This window comes from Aegilops tauschii, chromosome 4 (assembly GCF_002575655.3).
Source record: "Aegilops tauschii subsp. strangulata cultivar AL8/78 chromosome 4, Aet v6.0, whole genome shotgun sequence".
Taxonomy (NCBI): Eukaryota; Viridiplantae; Streptophyta; class Magnoliopsida; order Poales; family Poaceae; genus Aegilops; species Aegilops tauschii.
The window spans coordinates 473,820,438-473,832,806 of NC_053038.3; the positions used below are offsets into that span (position 1 = coordinate 473,820,438).

Below are 12,369 nucleotides of genomic sequence, written 5' to 3' on the forward strand. Positions count from 1 at the left end.
AAGTCATGTATCTATACATTCATTTCAGATTGTAGAGGAGATGAGCATCAAAGCAGTTTTTCTAATGGTAGGTTGCTCATCGTGATACACTAAAGCAAGATATTGCCCCCTACTCTTCTGCCAGAAAAAATAAATAAAGGGTGAAATATATATAAGCAAGCATCATGCCAAGTTGCCAACTGTTTCTTCGCTACTATAAAATGGAGTATGTAAGACATCCATTCGGATGTGGAAGATATAAATCATTTGAAGGCATGAAATATAAAAAGGAGAGAAAACACAAAAGGGGGGCAAGCACAAATAAATATTAAAAGGAAAATAGAAAAATCAAACACATACAAAGGATAGATAAAAATGCAAACAAAAAAGAAAGGAAAGGTGAAAAAAGACAAAGAATAGGACAGTAACAACCCAAAAAATGCATTTGAAAGATGTCACCTAGAAAAAAAGGCACAAAAGCTATATGTCGCCCGTACTGATTTGTAACACGCGCTGCCTCAAGGTTTCTGATGTGGAGGCATTATCTCTGGGCTGCCCTATTAGTGCATTCTCGCTCTCAGTCACTGTAGTCGATGCGTATGCTCCTTCGGTCATTGTAGGTTGGTTTTTCTCCTTTTTTTTCTCTACACTGGATGGAGTGGTCTAGTTTTTGTTGGTTTTTATTTTCTTTCTTCCCTTTCCTGTGTTTTTATTTATGATTTTCTTCTGTCTTCAATGTTTTTGTTTTTATTCCTTTCCGCGTGTTTATTTTATGCTTCTCATTGTTTTTCTTTGATTTTTTTATTTTATCGATTCGTTTGGTTTTTATAGGAATTTTTGGTTTGCTTTTTATTCTATATGCCGGATTCCTTATGGTTTCCATCGGTTTTCTTTTGGGGTTTCTATTTCCTTTCTTTACCGGTATTCTTTGGTTTTTTTATTTTTCTAACACATGTCTACTTTTTTTGCACAAATTCTATAATGTTTATATTTAGTAGGATTTTTTTATATATGTTTAACATTTTTCAAATGCACGATTAACACCTTTTCAAATATATGCTTTAATGTCTACTTTTGGAGGTAGAGAAACCCTAATAATTTCGGAGAGCAGGCGGCTGCGTGCGTCGCTTAGATCCGGTCACAAACATTTTTTAATATTACGCTAACAATTATTTTATAATTCATTAACATTTTTCAAATTCACGGTGTTTATTTTTTTAAGCAAATTTAAGTTTGGGAATATATGTATTTGGATTTTTTTTAATATACTGTATATATATGAACTTAAAGAGAAAAACTAATTCTATTTCTAACAGAAGGTCACGTACACATTTGACTTTTTCCTAGTGGGCACGTACACAAGACTACCAGTTCAGATGGTACGAGCCCAGTAAATTTTTTTCCTGAACTGACGTCAACGTGCCCAGTCCAGATGCTAGATGGAACCGGCCGGTGAGCGACGCTCCCACGATAGCAATCAACTACTAACGAGAGAGAAATGGGAACAACTAGTTAACGAGCGCTCTTTCGGGAGCCTCACAACGCTCAGCCATTCGTCACGTGTCGCGCTCTTGACGCTCCCTTCATATTTTGTTTTTTTATTTTTTCGCATGCGTTTTCGGCTTTTTAAACGGTTTTTTTCTGGTTTTTTCGACGTTTTAGTTTTTCCCTGGTCTTCCTTAGCGTTTCGACAAAAAAAATTTGAAATTTTTTTTCCCGCGAAAAAACGCATTTACTTTTTTTTTCTTTCGTGAAAAGTCACGTTTTTTCGCGAGAGGCACGTTTGTGCTTTAGCGAGAGTCATGGCCGTGCCTTTCGGAAACGAAAAAAACGCGTTTTCTGTTTTTTTCTTTCGCGAGAGTCATGGTTTTACTTCCGCGAGAGGTACGGTTGTGCTTTCGTGAGAGTCACGGCCGTGCCTCTCGGAAAGGGAAAAACAAAACGCGTTTTCTGTTTTTTTTTTCTTTCGCGAGAGTCACGGTTGTGCTTTTGCGAGAGTCACGGCCGTGTCTCTCGGAAAGGGAAAAAATACGCGTTTTCTGTTTTTTTTTCTTTCGCGAGAGTCACGGTTTTGCTTTTGCCAGAGGCACGGTTGTGCTTTCGCGAGAGTCACGGGCGTGCCTTTTTCGAAAAGGGAAAAAACGCGTTTTTTGTTTTTTTTCTTTCCACGAGAGTCACGGTTTTACTTCCACGAGAGGCACGGTTGTGATTTCGCGAGAGGCACGGTTGTGATTTCGCGAGAGGCACGGGCGTGCCTCTTTCGGAAAGGGAAAAAACCGTGCTCCCGGTTTGGTTTTTGTCCGGGTTTTTTCGTGAAAAAAAAAGTTCGTCAAAACCTATCAACATGGGATCTAGTTTTGAAGATCTCGACGCGAGGAATCCAATGGTGAAAACGGTTTGAGATTTGGACGCACGGTTTAAGAGATAAAACGTTTTGAATAAACGAATCTAGAAAAAAAGAAAACTCCCAGATTGCGACAAGTGGCGCGCTGCATGTACGCCATTTATCGTGACCTGGGAAGATGGAGTGTTCTTTACGACAAGTACTCCTTAATTAGTGATTTCGGAGAGAAATCCCCGAGGCGGAGAGTCGAGGCCTTCTCTCCACGTCTCTCCCAGCCGCCGCCTGCGCCGGTCTGCCGCTCGGCCTCATATCCGCCGGGAACAATGAGCGCCCCGTCCAATTCCATAATCGCCTGCTGCTTGAACCCTCCGCCCATACCGGAGTTGGACGCCTCCAATGGCCTCCCCGCCTGGACCCTCCTCGACACCAGGGTTTACTTCGCGCACCGTCCCAACTCCACCACGGCCAAGGCTGAGACGAGCAGAGGCCACGCCATCGAGGTCTCCATCTGCTTCGCCCACCCGCCGGCCCTCTCCCACGTCTGCATCCACTGCCCTGACCTCCAGCACGCCAACTTCGCCGGCCAGCCTCACGTTGCCCGCTCCGAGGAGCAGTTCCTTCTCCTCCACCTGCCACTGAACTGGTCCACCAGCAGCTACCCGGAGCGGTCCAGCGAGTACTACATGTATCAGGCCATTCATGGCAACCCGACGCTGACCCGGATTCCTGATCCGGGTCCTGGCCTTCTCCTAGCAGATGATATCGGCATCTACTGCTGCGGCGCGGGGGATTACATCCTGGCCGGTCTCTGCCCGACACATGATGCCGAGGGGCATGAGCTCCACCTATACTCGTCAGTGTCGAATGTTTGGACAATGAAACCTGCTTGCTTGGAGAATCCACTGGTCGAGGGGCATCTGCCTATCTCGTCGCACAAGGTGACTCTTGGAGGAAGCCTGCTAGGCTGGGTGGATCTTTGGAAGGGAATGCTGGTGTGCGATGTGCTCTCCGAGGACCCCGAGCATGTGCTGAGGTTCATCCCACTTCCTCGGCGGTTGCCTGGGAACACATCTGACCATTTATGCCCATGGAAGGTCCGGGACATCACTACTTGCACCGATGGATCGCTCAAGTTCATCGAGATCGAACATTTGCGCATACCTCCTGCGGTCGAAGATCCGGATACAATCTATGATAGTCAGTGCTTTGTGACACCGCCATTGGATGATTCAGACAAAAGGTGGTGGCCGTTGGTTGGTTGGAGGGCCGTCATGTGGAACAGGGTGCTTTTCGACAACTGTTGGCGCAAGGGGGGCGAGGTTCATGTCGATGACATAATGGTTAAGAACCCAAGTCATTCCACGATAATGGACTTGTTACCATATTTCCCCACCATGAGCATCCATGGTGACAATGTTGTCCACATCAATTCCTTGGTGGGGCTGGGGACGGAGAGACGGCAGATGATCTCTATTGACATGACAAATAAGACACTGAAAGCATTGTCAACATGTCATGCTATTAAACTAGACACCTACTGCCCTTACTTCCCTTGTGTGTTGTCAAATCATTTGAGCAACACTCCAGGTAATTCCTCACCAGATTGCATTAGGCTCTGTTCAAACAACTGTTGTTTGCTTGCTTGTTACAAGGATGCTGGCTAATTTGTGCTTGAGTGTGTGACTGAGCTTGCTTGTTACTTTCTGAACATTATTTATGATGACCGCTACAATGATTTGTCATGAATTTAACAGATTTTTATTTGCGTCATAAATGCAGTTTTGCCCCAGGTTGTACAGGCAAGCAACTCTGAGAATGTAAATGCAGCTTTGCCCCAGATTGTACAAGCAAGCAACTCTGAAAACGTAACTGAAAATCGACACCTAAGGCAAGTTTTACCCCTTTTGGTGAACTATCATTCTCTGCTATTTAATTTAACCTGATGTTTGATGTCTTTTCTTCCTTTGCAATTATGTTTCAGGTCTTGCGCTCGGGAACTAGCCGGTGCGCCACATCGGGCTCAGAGTGGTGGGTCGAACTTTAATCTTTCATTGGTATGCCTCAACTCAATCCAGATTCTATTGGTAGATGTGTGTCCATTTTTCATCTCTATGCAGTAACACTAACAGAACAGAAATTGCCTCTCCAGGCACCGCAACAGAGCTTTGGTTTGTTGGATGTAACCAGCTATTATGGGAGTCATCTAGAATACCCTTACTGCACAAACCCAGCCTATGTCAACTGCCAGCAGTCGTTCTCGCCGCAGCCACAACCAATATACCATCCTAATTGGCTGCAGCCGCAACCAGTATACCATCCTAACTGGCCTCACCCGCATCTTCCCAGCTGGATATCATCAGGATCAGGTATTACATTGGTGCAGGTTGTGATGTAGTGTAGTCGCTTCTTTGTGCAATTATACTGGAACAATTTTTCTTATAAAAGTTTACTTTTGAAAGGCATTAACATTTCTTGGAAATTGTTAAACCTGAAAATCTTTGAGTCATGATTTTAAAAATGTATACTATTAAAACTCAGTCACCAGACTGACATTCTTACTATAGATTATAGTTGCCAATGTAGCATTATAAGATGTAGTGCACTTGTTACCAAATTGTTCTGGAAACAAAGTTGATGGTTAAACTTTAACGGCATCGCCACCTTGTTTCTAGGACAGAAAAGTTTGCAGGATTTCATGACCAGTTTGATGCTTGCAGGACATCATAGCTTAGGGATTAATCATGTTAAAAGACCAGTTTTCAAGTTGCAGCTGTGGTAGCTAGCATTCTTTTAGCAGTCAAATTTCTAGCATCATTACCAAGAGAACTAGTATTGAAGTAACATAAAATTGAGTCATAAACTGCAGTATTATCATTATGAAATCCACGGTACATGCAGTTCAGTAGACATAATATGTAACTGCTACTAACGATGCTCTTTTCCTGAACATGGTTGTATGCGCAGTGAACATGCATCCTGCATATCCTGCCTTTGGACAGATGGTGCATCCACTTCCGCTGAACGACTGCCGCCTGTTTCAGCCTCCAATGCAACAGCCTCCTGAGCCATCACCGCCCTTCAACACAATGTCGACGTCGGTGACTCCCGCAGCGGCTGGCTACTCTGTTCTTGGCAGCAGCTGCCAAAACCAACACCCATATTTGCTCTATGGACGGCCCCATTGAATTTTATACCCGTCTTTTAGCTAGATTAGTTGAACCTCGTGTACTTCACGAAAGTAAATATTCGCTATATTAGTGGATTCTTGTTGGTGTCTGTTAGTTGAACATCGAGCACTTAACATAGTAAATATCAGGCATATTGATGAATTATTGTTATGGTGTGTCTATTTTTAGTGTTAATGCCATCTTTCTTTCCTTTTGCTCTTGCTGCTATGTCTTTGCTGACATGAGCACAGTAAGAGGAGGCAATAACCAATAATACATACTACCTCCGTTCCTAAATGCAAGTCTTTTTAGAGATTCCAATGAAAGCGTCGAATATACGTCATTCACACGTGGAGACAACAGATGCTCCTTGACTTGCTGCTTCTGCGTTAACTTTCCTTTTTTCTGGTGTTCTCGCGACCATGTGAGGCTCCACTGTGGTCCTGCTATCCAGAGAGAAATTACAGATACATAAATCAATTGTTAATGAACCTACAAGGCAAATCTATATTGCTGTAGCATTCTTGAAGAGATATCATGTGCGTGAAAACATGTGCTTGAAAAAATAACCAACGTTGGAGATGCATTTCTAGATTGGAAATAATCCGGGAAACTGAATACTGTTGAATCACAATCTTGAGTTTTTTCCTAATACTACAAGGCTTGAGTTTTGTTAGGCGTCCTCAGGTAAACCAGCTTCTGAGAGAAGGTTCTTTGGTCCGATTTGTCTGGCTCTCAATTTTTGTCTCCTTTTGTCAGCTACTGATTGATGGATCAAGCAGCATGCTTTTATAATTCCAATAGCAGTCCTTTCATTTCTCCAGATTAGTTGATCGTCCACAAGCTTTATACATGTCATCTCAAGCTTGGAAGACACTAGAACATCTGCTTTATCACACCGCATCTTCATCTTTTCACACTGGATCCCCACTTGTGCCAACAGGTACTGTGTTCGACGCGACCTCTCTGTATTGCACTATGCAAGGGTAAAGCTTGCCTCGTATAATCCTTCCCTGGACCCCACCTGGTATGGGAGCTTCCTAGCACTGGGTCTGTCCTTAATGATGAAAAAAAAATCCGTAAATTTCGGACCTTCTCATGTGTTGATAATTGTTCTGACTGTACTCGGTAGAGGGAGCTACTCCCTCCGTTCCTAAATATAAGTTTTTCTAGAGATTTCAATATGGACTACATACGGATACATATAAACGTAGTTTAGAGTGTAGATGCACTCATTTTCTCCGTATGTAATCCATATTGGAATCTCTAAAAAGACTTATATTTAGAAACGGAGGGAGTAGTTTGCAGGGGGTACAAGATAATTTCTTGTAGGAAAACTACTTCTAATTTGTTAATAAGAAATAAAATCAAGTTGGCTCATACTATTTTATTTTACATAAGCCACATAGAGACTAATTGGGTTCTGACGAGATCAAAGGAGCAAATATAGAAACAAACTAATTACATGTGTTTTGAAAGATTACTAAGTTATAGAGTTGTGATTCTCATCACTTACCAAGATAAATGGTGCATAGCACTTTCGTGTCAATGAGTTGCACACTACTCAGAAGTTCATCTGGACAAACCCAAACAATTCCCACGGTTAAATGTTACAATAGTAGACTGCACATATATGGGAATATGGGATGCCATTCCCTTGTATGTAAAATGTAAAAGGAGTCCAATGATACAGATAATTAATATACAAATAATTAATATACATTTTGCTGAAGGACAATAATCAATTTGGACCTACCGTGAATATTACAGATACTGGTCATTTTTCTAATGCTGCTTAAAGTTGGCTTGTCCTTGTCGCGTGTTTGGAAATTTAGACAAAGTATCCATATCTCCCACCTACACACCCACCCACCCACTGACCCACTCGTTGCAGTCAATGGTTTAGTCATCCCTGGAGACTTTTAATTTTGCCGAGTGTATGCAAGACATGGCTGAGGACAGCCTAGATAAGTTTGTCCTGAGACCAACTAGCACCTTACCTCATCAATCCCGGCAATGGAGGCTGCCATGTCTGCAGTTGTAGGCGAACTTGTGATCCGTTTCATCTCCTTGGTGCTGAAAAAGTACCACTCCTCCAACCATGCACAATCAGAGGAGAAGATGGTGGAGAGGTTGCAGCATCTCCTGATGAGAGTTTGCACCATCGTCAAGGAGGCGGACACGCGATACATAACCAACTCCGGGATGATGATGCAGCTCAAGACGCTATCAGAAGCTATGTACCGAGGATATAGTGTGTTGGACAACTCAAGGTACTGAGCCCTCCAAGAAGGTGCAGGCTTCAACGAGGTTAGCAGCAATGACTCATCTAGCAGCAGACTGTATTTAGCCAAGCTTTCACGAACAACTGATAAGGCTACACGCCTCGAGTTACACGGTGCCTTGGAAAGTTTAGAAATTGCTGTTGCTAACATGGCCGAATTTGTTGTGCTTTTGGGTGGATGCGAGCGCATATCTCATAGGCCATATGACGTCTATCTGTACACAGAAAACTTCATGTTCAGCCGACACGTTGAAAAGCAAAAGCTCTTGAGCTTCTTGTTGGAGCACAACAGCCCTCCTGGTGATCATGCAATAGCAGTTCGTCCAATCATAGGTGGTGCGGCAATTGGGAAGAAAACTTTGGTTGCTCATGTGTGCGGTGACGAAAGGGTTCGCTCACGCTTTTCCTCTATTTTGCACTTGAATGGAGATAACTTTTTGACAATACTTGACCATGGAAGGACCATGGAAGAGATGATGTTGGTAGTTATTGAGTTTACTTCTGATGTAGGTGATGATGACTGGAAAAAGTTTCACTCATTTGTCATAAAAATGGGTAGAGGAAGCAAGATCATCATCGTAAGTCAACTTAAAAGATTAGCCCGGTTTGGATCGGTGCAACCGATTTTCCTAGGTGTCATGTCTTACGATGAGTTGAGGTGTCTTTTCAAGACGCTGGTATTCAGGAGTGTAGATCCTGCAGAACATCCACGGCTAGTACAAATAGCAGATGAGTTTGCCAAGCTATTGTGGAACATGAATGGTTCACTTGTTGCAACAAATTCGTATGCGGATGTGTTGAGACGGGATCTCGATATTCAGTTTTGGCGTTGCATATTGGGCAAGGGGTCAAGAATGGTTAGAAGAAGCCTCTCCATATATGACGTGCACCCAAACACACTCATACACCAAGGTCACCCAGTGGACATAACGGACTTTGCTTTGCACCCACTTAGCATGACACCTTATAGTGTTAATGTTTCAATCAAGAAGGAATTGCAAAGTGTGACATTTGGGGATCTTATAACAGACCCGAGTGTTAGGACGAAAGGAGACTTCACTCTAATCGCATGGGAATCAAGGATACCCCCTTATAAATCATTTCCTAATTTTGTTACAAGTCATGCTCAGGACACACATCAAGGTAGTGCCTTGCCAGGAAGGAAGCGACAAGGAGAGCCAATCTAGATTTGTTTCAAAATCCGTTTAATGTAACTCTTGTTGTACTTTTAGATGCATGACAGGGTGTGTCATAAGTGTGTTAAGAGGTACCAATGAAAATCAGATTGTATGTTCTATCATCCAACAACCCCCCTATACTTGTTCAGTAACCAGCAAAGGTCATCTAACACCCCCCATGCAGTCAGTAGCTCTAGCTGGTCTCAATAAGGTGGCTAACTAATGAAACAGAAACTAAGCTACCAAAAAGAGGTCTATGCATCATCATCGTCGCATAGTTATGGTTAGCATACATACAAGCTTGCAATCGACCAAACGACAATACTGTATATGTGTGTAAACTGTAAACTCCATGGTTCCATCTAATCAAGCAACGGCAGCGCTGCATATAAAAGGGGATGGAGCTCTGGTAGGGATGGCAGTTTTGCCCATGGGTATGGGTACCCGCGGGTACCCTACCTGAAAACAATGGGCATGGGCAAGACTTGGAGAGGTTTTGTACCCACGAGTAATGGGTATCCATACCCGCAAAATATATGGGTAGGGCATGGGTATGAAATTGCGGCCATGGATAACCCAATGGATACCCACGAACAATGTTAAATGAAACTAACTCCTATATATATGATATGTGGAGTCAACATCCAACTCTCATGGCCCATCCTAAATATTGTATTCCCTAAACCGTCCATAGCACATAGGGCCACACATATTTGTTCGCCACTCCTCCTACGTCATATGTGTCTCCTCGAAGTGATGAGATCTTGACTTATCGTCATAGAACACCTGTCCATCTCTCCATCTAGTGATCCGCAATTCCCACTGCCGCCTCTCACAGCGTAGGGGTACCACTAACCATTGCTCATACTCGCTTGATTCCTCCAAGAGGCCACCCACAGAAGCAAGCCGCGTCGATGTTATACTGCTCGCCCATCATCACTTGAATTTTAGACTCATTTCTCTACTTTTTAAAAATTTAAATGTCATAGATTGTACCCATTGGATACGCATTGGGTATAGGATACCCGATGGGTATGGGCATGGGTATCAATTTATGCCCATGGGTATTGAAACGGGTGGGTATAGAAGATTTCTGTGGGTATGGGTTTGGGCAGGAGAAGGTCGTACCCGCCCATACCCTACCCATTGCCATCCCTAAGCTCTGGCAAGGTTCGAAAAAAGAAAAGAGGATGGAGCTCTGATGTGTTCTGCTGCTGTGTGTGCGACAGTGCAAGGATGCCACAAAAGCTTAGGTCAGATCAGATTACAGTTGCAGTTACAGTTACAGGATACGATTAGATTAATAAGTCTGCTAGGCGCTCCCACAAAATCGGTATTTTTTTCTCTTTTTTTGCAGAATTTCTGAAATCAAAACAGGCTTGAACTGAAATTAACGAGGAATCCATCTCGAGAACTCGGGGAGGAATGCGGCGTCGCACTGCATCTGCCAGGCGCACGCTAGGCTCCCGCGCCAGCCCCTGTCCCCTGACCCTGAGGTGCTCACCGTCGACCTAGTTAGGCCCCTCCCCTCCATCCCTCCGCTAACTTCGCGTCAGCGACCACCTTGGCTCCACACGAGGCGCTACGGTGATGCTACGTGCTGGGCGGTGGCGCGGTTCCCCTGCGGCCTGGGGCAGGCGGAGCCTCGTGGTTGCCGCCATGGTGGGTTGGGGAAGAAGAACTGGGGATGAGAATCCATCGTCCCTAAGGCTGGCTGGGAGTATCATAGGTAGTATCATGCATGCCAACTAAGCAATTTTGATGAGGTGTCATAGAATTAAATGAGGAAAGAGAAGCTTGAGTATCATATCATGATACCGTATCATATTAAATAATGTGTTAATTTGTGTCATGCATGACAATAAATATAGTCCTATATGATACCAACATATGATACCATGCATTACAGATGTAGTATCATACACTAGTATCATATGCATGATACTAATATATGATACTCCCCATTACAACCAGCCAAAGGCACAAGAAGCTGGTTGGAAAATTCTCCGAGGATATAATTGCAACAAACAACTGCACCGGTTCTAGAAAAACGCACCAACTTTCTCGAAATCAACTCAGTAGTCACGTCCAACTAAAAAATCTCAATTGCCACGTCTCTTTAATTAGATAGACGATTGTCCGTACATTGCAAAGCGAACATAAATACTCTAGTAGATTTGCCTGTGATTTTTTTTTCTTTTTTGCGGGAAGCCTATGATGTGATTTACTACTCGTATTAATTTGATTGTGTAAAATAAATAAAATTATATATTTGGTAAACACTTATTGCCTTACAAAGGAAACAAAATTTTATTTTGTAAGTAAATAAGAGGTAGAGTAGTGAGGTGGTTTTTAAGGAAACCCAGTGGAAAACAATATATGGAAGAAAAATAATTAAAAATATGAAAGAGAGGCGGGCGTATGTAAGGTTGGGGGAAAAAGGATAGATGACAGAAGCCTGTGTTCTTTGTTTACCTAATTCTGTAATATTCGTTCATACTACCATGACAGTAACTTTATTATGAGCAGTATATAAATAATTTGAAGGCATATTTCACTCAAAGCATATTTAGTCTTTGTTGGTTCATACTCTACGTGAAACTGCAAGACACAAGTAGGCTTGCAGATGCAGTTTGGAAGAAATTAGGCTTATCTGATTCAGCACGAGGTTCGTCCGATCTGCATGGCTTCCTTCTCTCGCAAACTGCAAAACACAAGTACGGCAAACTGTATGGCACATCCTTTTTGGAGCCTGTGCAGTGGTACTTTGGAATGGCCGTAATGCCCAGGTTTTCGACAATGCCAGATGGTCATTAGCACAAACCTTCTCTGCAATTGCAACTCTTCTTAGGTTGTGGTGTTTTAGAGCATCAAGGGATGATGATCGAGCTGTGTTAAGCGCTTGGGCTGAAATAGGTGAATAAGAGCATCTCTAGTAGACCCCTTAAAGCGGTCAAACCCGTAAAAATCTACATTTTCAGTTCCACGGTGTTAAAAAACGTCCCGAATAGAGCCTGTAAAAGTGATCAAACCCGTAAAAAATTTGCACGCCCCTGAGAATCCATCCCCACGACCCTTTTATATGCAGATTTGGAGGCAAAATATAAGGGGGACTGAAAACCCGTCAACGCTACGGGACAAGGAAATTCCGCCGTGCGCACACGTACTCCGGTGACCTTCCGCCACGGAACTCGCCGAATCTCTCCAAAAACTCGCTGTTCGCAGATGCTGCGTCGTCGGCTTGCGGAGTAGATCGCAGGAGCAGCAACTGGAGACTCGAGCAGCTACGGTGACGAAGGAGCTTCTGATCGACCCGGCCAAGGACGAGCTAGCTAGCTAGCAAGCCTGGATCGACCCGGCCACGAACGAGCTAGCTAGCTAGCAAGCTCCTGGATCCATCCGGCCACGAATGAGCTA

The 12,369-nt window shown here is 43.5% G+C and overlaps 1 pseudogene; it reads left to right on the forward strand.

Annotated features, from left to right (window-relative positions):
• Positions 1 to 7,421: 7,421 nt before the first annotated feature.
• LOC109753442 (putative disease resistance protein RGA3) lies at positions 7,422 to 9,009 on the forward strand (annotated as a pseudogene).
• Positions 9,010 to 12,369: the final 3,360 nt, after the last annotated feature.